Raw genomic sequence first — 13,598 nt, 5'->3', positions numbered from 1 at the left:
CTTGGCTAACAAGAAGTGTTTGAATGGAAATGTGAGTGCAACCATGGAAGAACCTAGAAGGGAATTAAAGCCTTTTTGGCTTTAATCATTGAGAACGGGCACATGAAACTGCAGATTTGTCAGTAAGGATTTTGAGAGAATCTGTCAAATCAGGACAGGTAGCAGGAGTGAAAAAAAATCCACAAAATCCAACCCAAATGTAATACTTACATTTGAAAAGGATGTAACAAGCAACTCAAGCAATCAGAGACTTGCTAATCTGAACTGAGCGTGTTGCAGGGCTGTGGGACACATTTTAAAGGGGAAATAATGAAAGACTTGAAGCAAAGTGAAAAATTGAATGAAATACGTTTGAAATCTATTTACTAAGGAAGAAGAATGTGGTAGATCTTATCCACTGGTATTCTGATAAACAATAATGTAATAGGACAGAGCATAAAGTCCTCTACTGGGGGCCAAATGGGAACATTTGCTACCAGGTGAGGGAAACAACAGAGCACTATGAAGAGCTGGATAAATTACTGAAACAGAATGGTTGTGATGCATAGTGTGGTGCAATCATGAGATGGACAAATGCAAGTGAAGATCCATCAGCTGAGACACAGTCCATGGAGTGCAGGATGCAATAATGCAGTGGGAAGGCATGGGTGAGGTTGCATCTGCACCCATGCATGTGTTGGTAAATGATGCTCAAGAATCATACAAATCAAATAAGAATTAAAGGGCTTCTACAATAGACAGGATATTAGAAAGGCTTTATAAAGAAGCCTGGAATCCTAGTTTATTTAATCCCACAAAATGAAAATCGGGAGGAGAGCTGTGACTGTTCTGGAGAGGGAAATAAATGTCAGTGAGGGTTAAACCAGAGTATTGAGCAATGCTTATTTTTAATACAACCTTCATCAGCCACCCTTCCTCTCAGTGTACTGAAGGCATGCAGTTTCCCTGTGGTGAGTTTTCCCAATGGGAACTTTACATGATCCCATGGCTATGGGCCAGGCCTCTGGCACAGAGAAAAGCTGGAAAATGCACCTAGAAAATTTGTCATCTGTACCCTAGTGCTCTCAAAGCACAAGTTGCTCCAGCAGAACAAGACCCAATCATCCAAAATGTGTTTGCTTATCCCATCCAGTCAATTGAGATGATGGCCCCTAACTGAGACCTTATATGTGTTGGCACAGCAACACCAGAAGGTGGAAAGAGATTTTCCTGCAACAAGTGCAAAATAACTTTTGCAGGAGGATATAGCAGCAGAGGCTGGTATGTTCACAAGTCACATACAGGACAAATGTGAATACAATTGCAGGCAAATAGGTGCAGAAGCTTGTTGGACAGGTGCTGAACTAAGGCTTGTGCAAGCTGATATAAAAAGTAGATCCAGAGGGTCTGCTTTTGGATAGCATGAGCACAAATTGAGTGACCTTAACATAGGTTGTTATGTTATGGTTATGTCATGTTGCCACTGAAAGGCACTGGAAGCACAGGTTTAAACGCTGCCAAATATCCTGCAGGTGAGCGTTGGGCTGCATTTGACTAAATGGGTTACAGCTGGGGTTACAGCTCTTGACCTGAAGACATCACAGAGAATGTCTGCCCACCTGGTAATTTGTTTCACAGTTCATTAGCCTTACACTTAAAGCACAAGCTTACTTTTTCATTTAAATTAGCTTGACTTCAGCTCCAAACTACTAGTTCTTGATATACCTTTAATGCTACATTAAAACATTCTTTAGTACCTGTTATTTTCATTCGGTGAAGGCATTTCTTCACTATCACCTCTCTATTTATTATTTTAATGGGAGCGGAATGACCTCTTAAAGCCTCTCGCACAAGCATTTTTCTCATCAATCAAATAATTTTTTAGCTTTTTTCAGTGTCTTCCTTTACCTAACCCATCAATACAATAGCTACTGCCTGTCATGGCTGTTACAGCCCTGAGAATATGCAGCCAATTTTCCCTCTTCTGGGAGCTGAAGAGCAGGAGCCAACTGTCAGGAGCTTTATGACATGTGGCTGGGAAAGAGTTAATCCATGCAGCCATCAGGAGCTAGCTGCAAGCTATAAAAGATGGAGGGTGGAGGGAAGAAAAAAAAATATAAAGGAGAAGATTGCTGAGGGTGGAGGTGAATGTCTGGGAGAAAGGTGTCTTGGCTCTGTTAAGGTAAGGTGGGGGAGAGCTGGGTGCTTTTTGGGGAGGAGGAGAAGCAGCAGCAGTGGTAGTGGTTTGAGGCTTAGCAACTGGGGGTAGATTTGGCCTGGATGACTCTGGTTAAGGTGTGAGCTTCTGTGGGTGGGAGGTTCTTGAGGAGGTGACCCACCTGTGCTGGTAAGCTAGGGAGTGCCTTGATGTTTTATTCTGTGTCCAGCTCCCTGGTGGGAAGAGGTGACCCTGTGCTATGAGGGACCAGGCTGAGTCTGAGCCAGCCCAGAAAATGGGTGTCTGGCAGTATGGTGAGGAGAAGCAGCTGGGCTTGCTTCTCAAAAGAGCATATGTTTTAATATTTAAAGGAGAAATTTCAGTCAATTGTTCACTGTATCTCTTAATAGTATTAGTAACCTGCAGATGTTTGGTTTGCTTCATATTTTCTCCCCTCAAATCAGCAGCTAATCTTGAAAGGAAACATCTTTCCTGATGTAGGGAGCGTTTGCATAGTTAAGTTTTAGATCAAATCTGCTGGTGATTCCCAAACATCTTCTCAGGCAGCTTCTACATCACCACCCCTACCCCTCAAAAAAATGGGGAAGATACCAGCTAGATCTGTTCCCTTGTTCTGGTTTGGTACTTCTCCAAGGCTGAGCCCACTGCTGGCTGTGAGAGCCCCTGGGGCAGCCAGGCCTCTGTTCATCTCGAGTGTGCATGATGCAGTTCACACCTCAGGCTCATGTTTTTGGCAGATATTTTATCTCTATGAGGTTCAAGTCATATTTCCAAATTTCTCCTCACAGTGTGAATCACAGCTTGATTCTGTGAAATGAGAACTGGGTGCCTGATGTGATGCTACATCGCAGGTCTCGGCACAGGAGCAATCCTGTGCCACAGATATCTCTGGAATGGTAAAGAAGTGGCCTTGTTGGATGGTTGGATTCAGGAAATGGTGCTAAGACATGTGTAATGCCATGACAGTGTTTCCATTGATACCCCTGACTGCAGGGCAACCTCACCAGAGTGTGCTTGTTCAACCCCAGCTGTGCTCCCACTCTGGTATTAACAGAGCGCAGTGATGTGGGGTCTGTTGTTCCCTATAGATGTTATAACCCATTGACTGTTAATGTTTCACTGGATCAGGTATCACATATTGCATGCTGTGCTTGTTGACATTGATTTTTAGGATCAATATATTTAATTAAAGTGGAGGATGCCAAAACTCTCTTTCACACAACTGTGTTTGGCAGTTATGAGCAAGAGTGACTGCTATTAGGCTCCTGAAAAACATGTGGCTTTCTCCTGAGCTAAAGATGGCTACACAAGTAAAACGAAATCCCATGAAAAAGCCCTGTGCAGGACAAGATGTGGCCATGCTACAAATTGAGATGACTGAAACTATGACCACCAAAAAGAGATCTTTTGGGCCCTGCTGCAAAATGCATCAGCAAGCACTGCTGCCCCCACTGATGGTGAGAAGCCAGGGGAGGCTGGTGGGGCTGAGGATGTCTCTATTCCCTTCACATGGCTCTTCTTACCAGTTTCAGCTGGCCTAGAGTTAATCTTCTTCCTAGTAGCTAGTGAGGTGATGTGTTTTGGGTTTGGTATGAGAGCAATGTTGATACTGATGTTTTTAGTTGTTGCTAATATTTATACTAAGTCAAGGACTCTTCAGTTTCTTGGTCCCTGCCAGCAAGAGGACTGGATGGAAAACTGGGAGGTGACACCGCTAGGTAAACTGACCCAAACTAGTCAAAGCAATATTCCATACTGTATGACATCATGCTGAGTATATATAAGCTGAGGGAAGAAGAAGGGGGCGGGGGGACCACACACTTGGCATTGTGGTGACGCGTGACATAGCCCTGCTTTCCTGGAGATGGCTGAACACCTGCCTGCCCGTGGGAAGTGGTGAATTAATTCCTTGTCTTGCTTTGCTTGCATGGCTTTTGCTCTACCTATTAAATTGTTCTTATCTCAACCCTCAAGTTTTGTATTCCTTTTTGATTCTCCTTCCCATCCCTCTAGGTGAGGGGAGAGGGAGTAAATGAGTGGTTGTGTGGTACCTAGTTAACAGCTGGGGTTAAACCACGACAACTAGATTTGACCATACTGCATCATGCACTTGGGTTTATACACAGGCCAATCTTCTGCAAGGGCATTTGTCAGATTCTCCAGGCAGGGAGCAGGATGCTTGATCTAAACCACATGGACTTAAACATGTAGCACCTATTTCCATCTATGTTATGTGTAGCAGGTGCAAAATAAAATTTTAACTTATCCTACCTTATTTATCTAAAGGACAAAGAAGTTACTCAATTTGAATACTTTCTTTAAAGAACTATTTCCCTCCCCCGCCTCCCCGTTCTTCCCTAAAGTTTCTGGATATATTTTTGAGTGATTTTTTTTCAAGGAAAAAAACAGCTGGCAAATTTTCAAGTTCGTATGGCAACTGGCTCCCTCTTCCATTGAGGCCACAGCACAGCAGCAAGAAAAATTGTAGTGATTCCCACCATCACCCAGAAGTAAGTTAATTTCAGCTGTTAATTCATTTTTAATTTGTCTGGGAAATTTTTACACACTTCTCATTTCTTCAAGCAATTCCTGTGTTAGGGCCTCAGATGGAATAATTTGATTGATGGTGTTGAGCCCATTTATAACAGCTGAGGACCTTGTCTGCTAAAATCGTCATGAACTAAACCAAAGTTATGGGGGTTTGGTTTTGTGGGTTTGGGTCAGCCATGAGACAAACTAATATGAAAATTTTAAATTGGAAATGATCCAGAATTTTTTTCCCATTTTGATTAAACTGCTTTGAGCCAATCTTATGTGTATTACCTAGCCTTTCAGGAAATACCATTGTACCCTCTACTACTTAAATTCTGCAAACTTCTTTAAAAATCGGGTTTTCATTTATTTCCACAAGCCTTAGCAGCCTATTAGCTGACATCAATCTCAACATCTCCTCCAAACAACACCTCTTCAGAAAAATAAACTGATTACAGAGCAGTTTACTGGGCACTACCCTTGATCCCATGGTCTCTTTCTAGAGTGCACCTGCAGGCACTGCTCTTTACTCAGGACAATACAGTTTCCATCTTTCTCTCAAGCTGAGAAAAATCTGAAGTATGGCAGCTCTTACAGAGAGAAAAATGTCAGAAAAATTTTAGGAAGTAGGCACTTTTCAGGTAGGGGCTATTTTATAGGTGGGGTCTTCTGGTTATGTTTATGGCAAGATCTTCACGCTTCCAGGAGAACTGGTTGGTGTTATAGGTTTGTTGAAGTGAAGGGACGTGGGGGGGAAAACAACCAACCAAAAAAAAAAACTTAAGCAAACCACCAAAGTCCCATATATATATGTGTGTGCATATATTCACCCAAAATAAACCCCAATTCGATAAAAATAATGCTGAGATTTCTGGCTGACTTGCTTTCTATACCTTGAAGCAAGCAAGTGGGAGGACTGGGACTGGGCGCTTTTGTGTCTTACTGCTCACAAGTCAGCTCAGGCAGGAAGAGCCCTGTAGAAGACCTGCATACTTATGTATTTGGTTTACGTGGTGAGGTAAACGCAACACAATTTATCAGTAATACAGGACAACATCAGCTTTAGGCTCATGACACAGTCAATGCAGGGGAGAAAGGCATCTCCAGAGGCTGATTGATCTTGTCCTCCTAGGGATGGGCTATCACATATATCTTTCCACTGATCCTTTGGCAGGGAGACATGATATGACTTATTTAGTCTTGGACTTGGGTCTAACTTTCAGACACCTTAATGGAAGCACACGAATCCCGCTATAACTCACACTAGACTGGAAAAAAATGCACAGACCTCATAGTTGTAAAGCACCAACCTCTGATGGGTTTACTGGAAAGTCACAGTTTGGGGAGAAATCTAAGACTCTGCAGTGAGCCCAAGTCTGCTTAGTCTAGTGAGTAGCCTCCTTTGTTTCGGTCTCGGTTTCTCTTAGTGTGTTAAAGCCCTAAACTGGTCTCCTGTATCTAATGAGATAACAGGGCTGAGGCATATTTATGCTGCATTTCTCAGACAAGCCCTTACTAGGCATATTGTTGTAGCCAAGTTTTCCAAGCATGTGGACTTGAAGAGTTCATCTTGCTTGGTGTTTGGGTTTTTTTTTGTTGGGTGTTTGTGTGTGTTGTATTTTTTTTTTTTTTAAGAAATAACTGCTTTTGTTTTCTTATCTATTGTACAGGCTGGGTTTCATAGCTGCACTTGTCTTTGTGTTGGATAATAAACTTGAGGTGTGAAGTGAAGCTGTAGAGTGGTGGGATGTTCCTGGGGAGGGACTGATATGAGTGAGTTACTGGTGTCAGTGTATTTTACAAAAATAGTAAAATAGTGACCCCACTTGTAAGAAAAATGGGGCAAACTGTCACTCAGTTCAGAAGTGGGTACCTGCCTCTTACTTATATTTACGCTTCAACTTTTCCTTTACTTCAAACCATCTGTTTAAACCAGCTTTTGTGTTTTGTCCTTCTCTTTTGAACAAGAGTACAGAAAAAGCCAAGAAGTGAAAATGTGTTAGAAAAAGCAAAATACAAAAAGTGGCAGGCGGTGGGAAGTGCTTCTCCAGCATCTGTCCTTTCTGTCAGGCTCCCAGGTGCCCACAAGACAGGCCACTCCTGAACACATGCAGCTCTTTCGGTCACCAAAGTAAATTGCTAGGATTTTGTGGTATTGTCTCTAGGTGGCTGTGTTTTGTGTTGAGGACAGCGATTCCTTTCAAAATACATGGCAGAAACCCCAGTCCTAACCCATTTAAAGTCACCCCCAAATCAATGCTTGAAAAAAAGGTGAAAGAATAAATAAAAGTTAAAAAAAAAAAAAAAACAACCAAAACAAAAATAAAAAACACCCTCTCAGAGAGCACTCAGACCCTGTGGAGGGGAAAAAAAAATTGGACTTTGCTTGATGCTGAGGAGAGCATTCAATATCCAGCAAGGGTCTGACCCTGCACTAGGAGGGGGTCACCTTGGAAAGCAAAATGTAGTTGTTCCATGTGTGCATTGATGTGTTTTAATGGTAGGTTTCCAGTCAAGGGCAGTACGGTTCTTAAAGGCTCCATTTGTCCAGAGGTAGGGTATTGCATTAAGGATGAAGTATGAAAAGCTGAGAGCCTTGAGCAATTATAGCTTTGTTTAAAATCTTCTCCAGAGGCAAACCAGAAGGATTCAAAGAATTCCTTGATTTTTTTAACAGGGCAAACGTTTGGTTGCTTGGAAGACCCAGGGACTTTGCTGTAGTTTATCCCAGCAGGTAATCTGGGCTGCTGCATTGGCAGTCAAATCCCGGTTGAATGCTGTCCTCCTCCTGCCCTTTATCATTGTGAGTGGCAGGCTGGCTTATTACATTAGATTTCCAGGTGGTTTATGCTGGAGGGTCCTCTTGTACGGGCTCTAACTTTGTCTCAGGTCTAGTTTGGTCTAAAAACTGCTTGCTGGGGAAAGGAAGATGAGGTGGAAATTGGTGGTGGGACCTGATGGAAGTTTTAATTTCAAAGTAGGAGTGGGAAGGAGAGGGATGAGAAGTTTGCAAACTGTGCTTGCAAACAGGCAAAGAAGAGGAGAAAGCCCAGATGGGGGGGGGGGGGGGGGGGGGGGGGGCGCGGGCGGCTAGTGCTTGAGTCTTCACTTGGGCAAAAGAGGTGGCTGATGGATGTGTTTGGTAATTATTTCTGGTTGGGGACGGTGGAGATCTGCACATAAAAGTGTCTCCTTTGGATTTGTGGGTGGCTTTTGGATTCCCCAAGTAAGGAATGAGTCACTCCAACAACCCACCAGTTTGTGAGCACCTCTTTGTCATTGAATCCTTTTCTACTTATAACCTTCCATGCAGGCTTTTGCTGGCCACCCATTTTCCTATTGCCTTCATCCTGCCAGGAGGATGAGTGTCAGCACTCATGCGAACAATCCCTGAAGGCAACAGGGCTCAGACAAGTTGCCCGTGTAGCTACAGTTTCAGGATAAGAGTTTCAGTTGGAAAGAACTTTAGAGGGCAGGCCCCATGTCCACCCAGGGCTTCTTAAGCTGCTCAGCTTGAAGATGCTGAAAAAATGCTAATGAGAGTTCCTGAATTCAGTCAAACCTGCCTCTTTACAGAAGGCAAGACTCTGTTATCAGATCTCTGTGCTGTTGCAGTAGACTTGGGTTGGAAATGGATGGAGAAGCAGGTATGCTAGGGAAAAGTGACCAGAAAGGAATCGTCTGGTGGGCTGGAGACTTTTGCAAGCAAAACGACATGGGCAGTCAAACCCCTGCAGCCTACACCCCCTGGACTGGCAGCTTAGTAAGTACAAGGGTGAAAAGATCAGTGAGGACACAGAGGGGTAAAGATGATGCAGAAACCTTACAGGAAACCCTACAAGGAAAGAAGGAGCAGGATGATAGCTCAGTTTAATTTCTCCCAGATTTGTCAAGCTTTTATCAGAAATTCCAAGCCACTTAACCACTTGTAACCACAATTTGCCTGAGACCTGACACATGCAAACATCAATAGGTCTAGAGCAGTCCAGAGGAGGTCCACACGATTATTCCTGTGCTGAAAGACATTGTGGTCTTCATTGCCTGGCTACACTGGGTCTTCCTACCCCAAGCACTTCACAGAAACTGAAGTGGCAGTGTCTAAATACAAACTAATAGGCGTTATAATTAATTAAAAGATTCAAAGGGAAATGGTTCATGGTTCATGATTCATGTAAAATATTAAGTAAATGTACTGGAAGGAAGCTTGACCTTAATTAGTCTAAAATGGAGGAGGGAGAGCATGCTGGACTTCAGTGGAAGAAAGAAGAGGGATCAGGGTACTAAATGCAGAAAATTACTTCATCACTTTGAATTTCCCTCCAGTCCTTGTGTGGATCTTCTTCTCTGCTCTTCTCTTTGCTCATGCCTTCAGGTGCACCTGAAGGCATGCTTCCAGCTGCAGGCGTGCAGGTAGTGTTGGAGTAAAACCAACTAAACAACTTTCTCCGAGTCTGTTGGAGATTTTTTTTTTTCTTTTTGGATGTCTTTAACACAATGAAATGCAAAAGAAAAGCCAGTACTAGTTTCAGCCTGGAAAGATACCTTGGAGATCCTCTGTATAATGTGCAAGGGGTGGCTCTGGAAGCAGAAGCAAGGCAAGGATTTGCTTAAAATGCCTGTGCAAGGAAAGGAAAACATGTGGCAAATGTGATTTTGTATCAGGTATGGTTGATCTTGCAGTGTCTATAAGGTTAAAACATTTCCAGATGCTTTAGATTCTATGGGGAAATCTTTTTTTCTAGAGATGGTTAACCTTTCTTTGGTCTGCTTTGAAGCCCTTCCCTATGGAAACCACAGCCAAAACTCTCACAGAGCTTGGCAACATTTATATTTCACCACCCACTGAAACGTTTCCCTGGGGCGTCCAAATTCCAGCTGTGCCTAGGAGCTCTCTTGGTTCCCTCCATGTGCTAAGCCTTGCCATTCCTCAAAGCTGCTAAAGAGATGGCAGTGTCCTCTGCTAGAGAGGCTGCAGGGATAAAGCAACTTTGGTGTCATAAGTTGGTGCTTTTGACCCAAAAAGAAGGGAATATGAATATATTTCTCAGTCACTTTGCAAAGGCTCAGTGTATGACCATTCCCTTGTAGGAGCCTTTGCCTAAGCTGGGAAGGGAGGGGGGCTGGGTAATTTTTTGGAAGAAGTTAGCAAAGGAAAGTTAATGCGAGGTGAAGTTTTTCTCAACCTTCTGGGTATAAGAAATTCATCCAGCCTACGATTCATTACGACGCAGGGAACATGGGAGGAACAGCAGCTTTGCGAGAAACCCAGGCTCTGCCTTTCTGACACTGCTAATTGCTAAACCCTGTGTAAACACTTTCCCCACTTAGCAAAGCAGTGTTGCTCTGCTCTCTGAACTGCCAAATCACCAAATATTTGTGCTGTTCACAACCGGCAAGAGCGTGGTAATGGGACATAATTCAGCCCAGCACAGCATAACCTTCATCCTCTTCTAAATTAAAATGCAGCTGTCTTCTGGTGTGACATAAAAGTGGCTTAATTTGGGGGGGGGGGGGGGGGGGGGCATTTCAGGGAAACAAAGTAACAGCTCACATCATTAAAGTAAAATTGATGTGTCTATCAGAGCACTGAATGCTTTCTTCACACTTGGACACATTCGTTGACAGAGACATTGCCTGCCTGTAATTTTTTTCCCCCATTAAATTAGATTAGCTCACTTTAGGATTATATCTTTTGAGTCTGATTGAACAAATGTAGCAATTTAGCCAGGCGTTACAGGATTTCCCCATGGATGCTTGATGAAAGATGCTCCATGAGGATGATACACTTAATTAAAAGATGGAAGCTGAAGACTGATACAGATGTATCCTGACACAGCAGCTGGGTTTATGTCAGGGTCTCTTTGCTTATTGAAATTGAAGTGGGGGATGAGAAGACATCAGGGCTCTTACTGCAGATGAAGGACAAGCCCAGATCACAGACAATGCTACGTGACGAGGTTTTAGCACCATCTCTGATGCGTCCCAGCAGTGGATTCAGTGCTGGTGCAAACAATGAGCTGACCTTCTGCTTTCCGTGCCACAGAGGTGGGAATGTGGAGGGGTCCAGCACTGCAGGTTTGCTCCATTCGCCCACTGTGGGGCTGGGAAGCCAGAAGGGAGCTTGTGGTGGGGGATCCTTACTGAAAGGGGGTCAGTATGGGATGGCCAAACCCCTGTTGCCTGGTTAATAAATGAGCAGTGTGTTGGTGGTCTGAATGAGAGGCCCTTTCTTCATCTCGCATGCCCTGAATCTCCTTTTATCCTTAGATAGGAAAACCGTTCTTGTCCTGGTATCTCATTTCCTTCCAAAGGGAATTACAACAAATCACATTATTTTTCTTTCCCGGTAGAGGGAAGTATTGGCTAAATTGAGTTGTGTGCAACAACCTCATGACACCTCCTGCTAAAGGAGCTTCTCACAGCACTTAACCCAGGTAGTAAAAGGCTTTATAGAAAGCTGGGGTCTGTGGAAATCAAAAGCACTCCACTGAACACCAGCAGGGAAAAACCTTTCAAATTTTGAAGAAAAATACTTTTTTTTTTTTTCACCAAAAGAAATTTTGCAAGAAAAGTGTTTCTAAAACAGCATTATTTTTTTTTTAAGGAAAAGCGAAGAATATGTTTTAAACTAAAACTGTTCTCCAAACTCTCACAGTTTCAAGGACTGCATATTTTTCAATTTCTTTGTTACCTTAAAAAAAGGTAGTAACAAATGTGTAGGGATATGGCATGAAAGAAAGGCTTTATAAACATCTTGGGAGAATAAATGGCTTTTTGCAACCAGCATTGCTGTCTATAATCCCCTTAAGAAAAGTGATTGCTTTGTGGGGAAAAAGGTATCTTTTTGGAGAGAATTGAATAGAAAGATGACATCAACTGATCCCCCGCATAGTATTCATTTTGCTGCTGGTACTTACTTCCATCTGACATGCACATTTATTGGATTTCAGCTGACTTGCATGAACTTTTTCAGACATTCGGTAAGGCAGCATTACCTGAATGATTCTTCCAGAAAGGAAGATTTTGGCAAGACAGCACAGGTTTAATCAATTATCCTCTCTCTGATCAGCCTGTCTATAGGGTTCCAATTAACGTGGTTGCTTTATGATTAGTGTTTGCATTATGAGTTGCTCCTGTGCCAAGGACGCTCCCCACTTGCTGTGTATGTTTGATGCTGCACAGATCCAGAACCCACCCCTGAAGCACTGCCTTCAGCATATGCTCGTGGGTTAAAGTCCTACGATGCCTAAAAGGAGGCAATTTAGAAAGAAGAACCCAAATAACTTATACACATTTGAACTGAAAACAGGAGGGAGGGATGGTTTTCTGGGCTGTGAGTTAACTAGGGGGTAGGAAATGGGGGGAAACCACCTCAGTCCTGCTTCTGACATGGAATAAATTTGACAGGTAGTTTGCCCCTCCTGTACTTCTTCCTACCTTTTATTAATCTTATTTCCTTTGTAAATATTGCTCTGCTTTTTCTATAAGCTGGGTTCAGGTTGAGAAGATTTTTGTTATCACAGGAATGAGGATTTTCTAGTATTAGGAATAATTTTTCAACTTCTGAAGACAGATGAAACAGACATGTCTTCCCGGTGTTTCATCAGAGTTTACCAGTGTTTCCTCCCCCTCCTTCCTCCCCCCCAGTTGAAAATTTGCAGTAGCACTGTCTATTGCAGACTGCACAAGTGAGACAAGAAATGGTTAGCTCAGGAGCAGTGGGTGGGATGTTAACTGAAAGCTCATGGCTTTCCCCTCCTTTCCCTGGCTGTGACAGAGACTTTGCTGGCTCCCCTGGCTCGTTCCCCCCTTCATTTCTGTGATCAACCCTGAGACGGTTTCTACTGAGATTCCTCAGGAAGGAGGGAGGACAGAGATGAGAACCTTTGTTCATGTATTGTGACTGGAGCAAGAACTGGATGGAAGAGGCTAAAATATTTACTTTTAGCTGCTGGGGCCCCTTTCACATGAAATTCCTGAATTTAGCTCCAGCAATGCCTGTGTAACGTCAGCCTGCAGAGGCAAGTTCTGGTCTGTGAAAGTACAGGCAAGGATATATCAACCCAAAAATTCCCTCAAATGCATCCAACTGTAAATCGGTCCCAAAATATAAATCTTCACCTGTCCTCAGCAGAGTGCACTATGCCACAGCCAAGGTAGTCTGTCAATTAACTCCTTCTCTATAGGAAGAAGCAATAGGCTTACCTGTCCCCTCAGCACAAGCCCAGCAATCCCATGATAGTATTTTTTAGGTGTTTGGATGATCTGGGGGAAGAAGCACAATTTTCAGTATGATGTAGAGAGCATCTCCCAAGGTAGGGGTCTGTGCTGTTCTGAGCGCCCCTACCATGATGCTGGGCCTGCTGCCCCAGAGCTGGGAGTGTTTCTGGGTGCTGAGAGTGTCTGTATGGTGGGACCACACCATAGCCTTCCCAGCATGGAGGATCTCCACTGGGGCTATGTTGTTGAGATGAACAGTGTGACCCCCGCCTGCTGGGCCCAGGCCAGCAACAACCCCTGCACAGCATTTTTGCTCTATCTAGTTTTTATATTTTTTGCTTTATCTAGTTGAACTTAAATGGTGTTTGAAACCTATTAAACTCTGCTGGAAAGAAAGCTGTTCCTCTTGTAAAGTAGAGACATCCTGCAGAGATGTGCCAGCACAGCGGTAGGAATCCAACAGCAGGAGCTGACCTGCTGAGGACTCACAGTTTGCCTTTCTGGTGCTGAAAATATGTCCTCTGATGGCTTTGAATCCTCCTGAAAACCTCCTTCTGTTTGCACAGCCACCACCCAGCTTGACCTCGAGTGATTAAATCCCTGAGGAGTTATCTTCCCTTATCTCCTACCTCTCGTATTGTTCTGCACCTCTGCGTGGCTCTAGGCTTTCCCAAGCTGTTTTCCCACC

Source organism: Falco naumanni, chromosome 4, assembly GCF_017639655.2.
Source record: "Falco naumanni isolate bFalNau1 chromosome 4, bFalNau1.pat, whole genome shotgun sequence".
Classification (NCBI taxonomy): Eukaryota; Metazoa; Chordata; class Aves; order Falconiformes; family Falconidae; genus Falco; species Falco naumanni.
The sequence above is the reverse complement of the archived record's forward strand: the minus strand, read 5'-3'. Positions refer to the sequence as shown.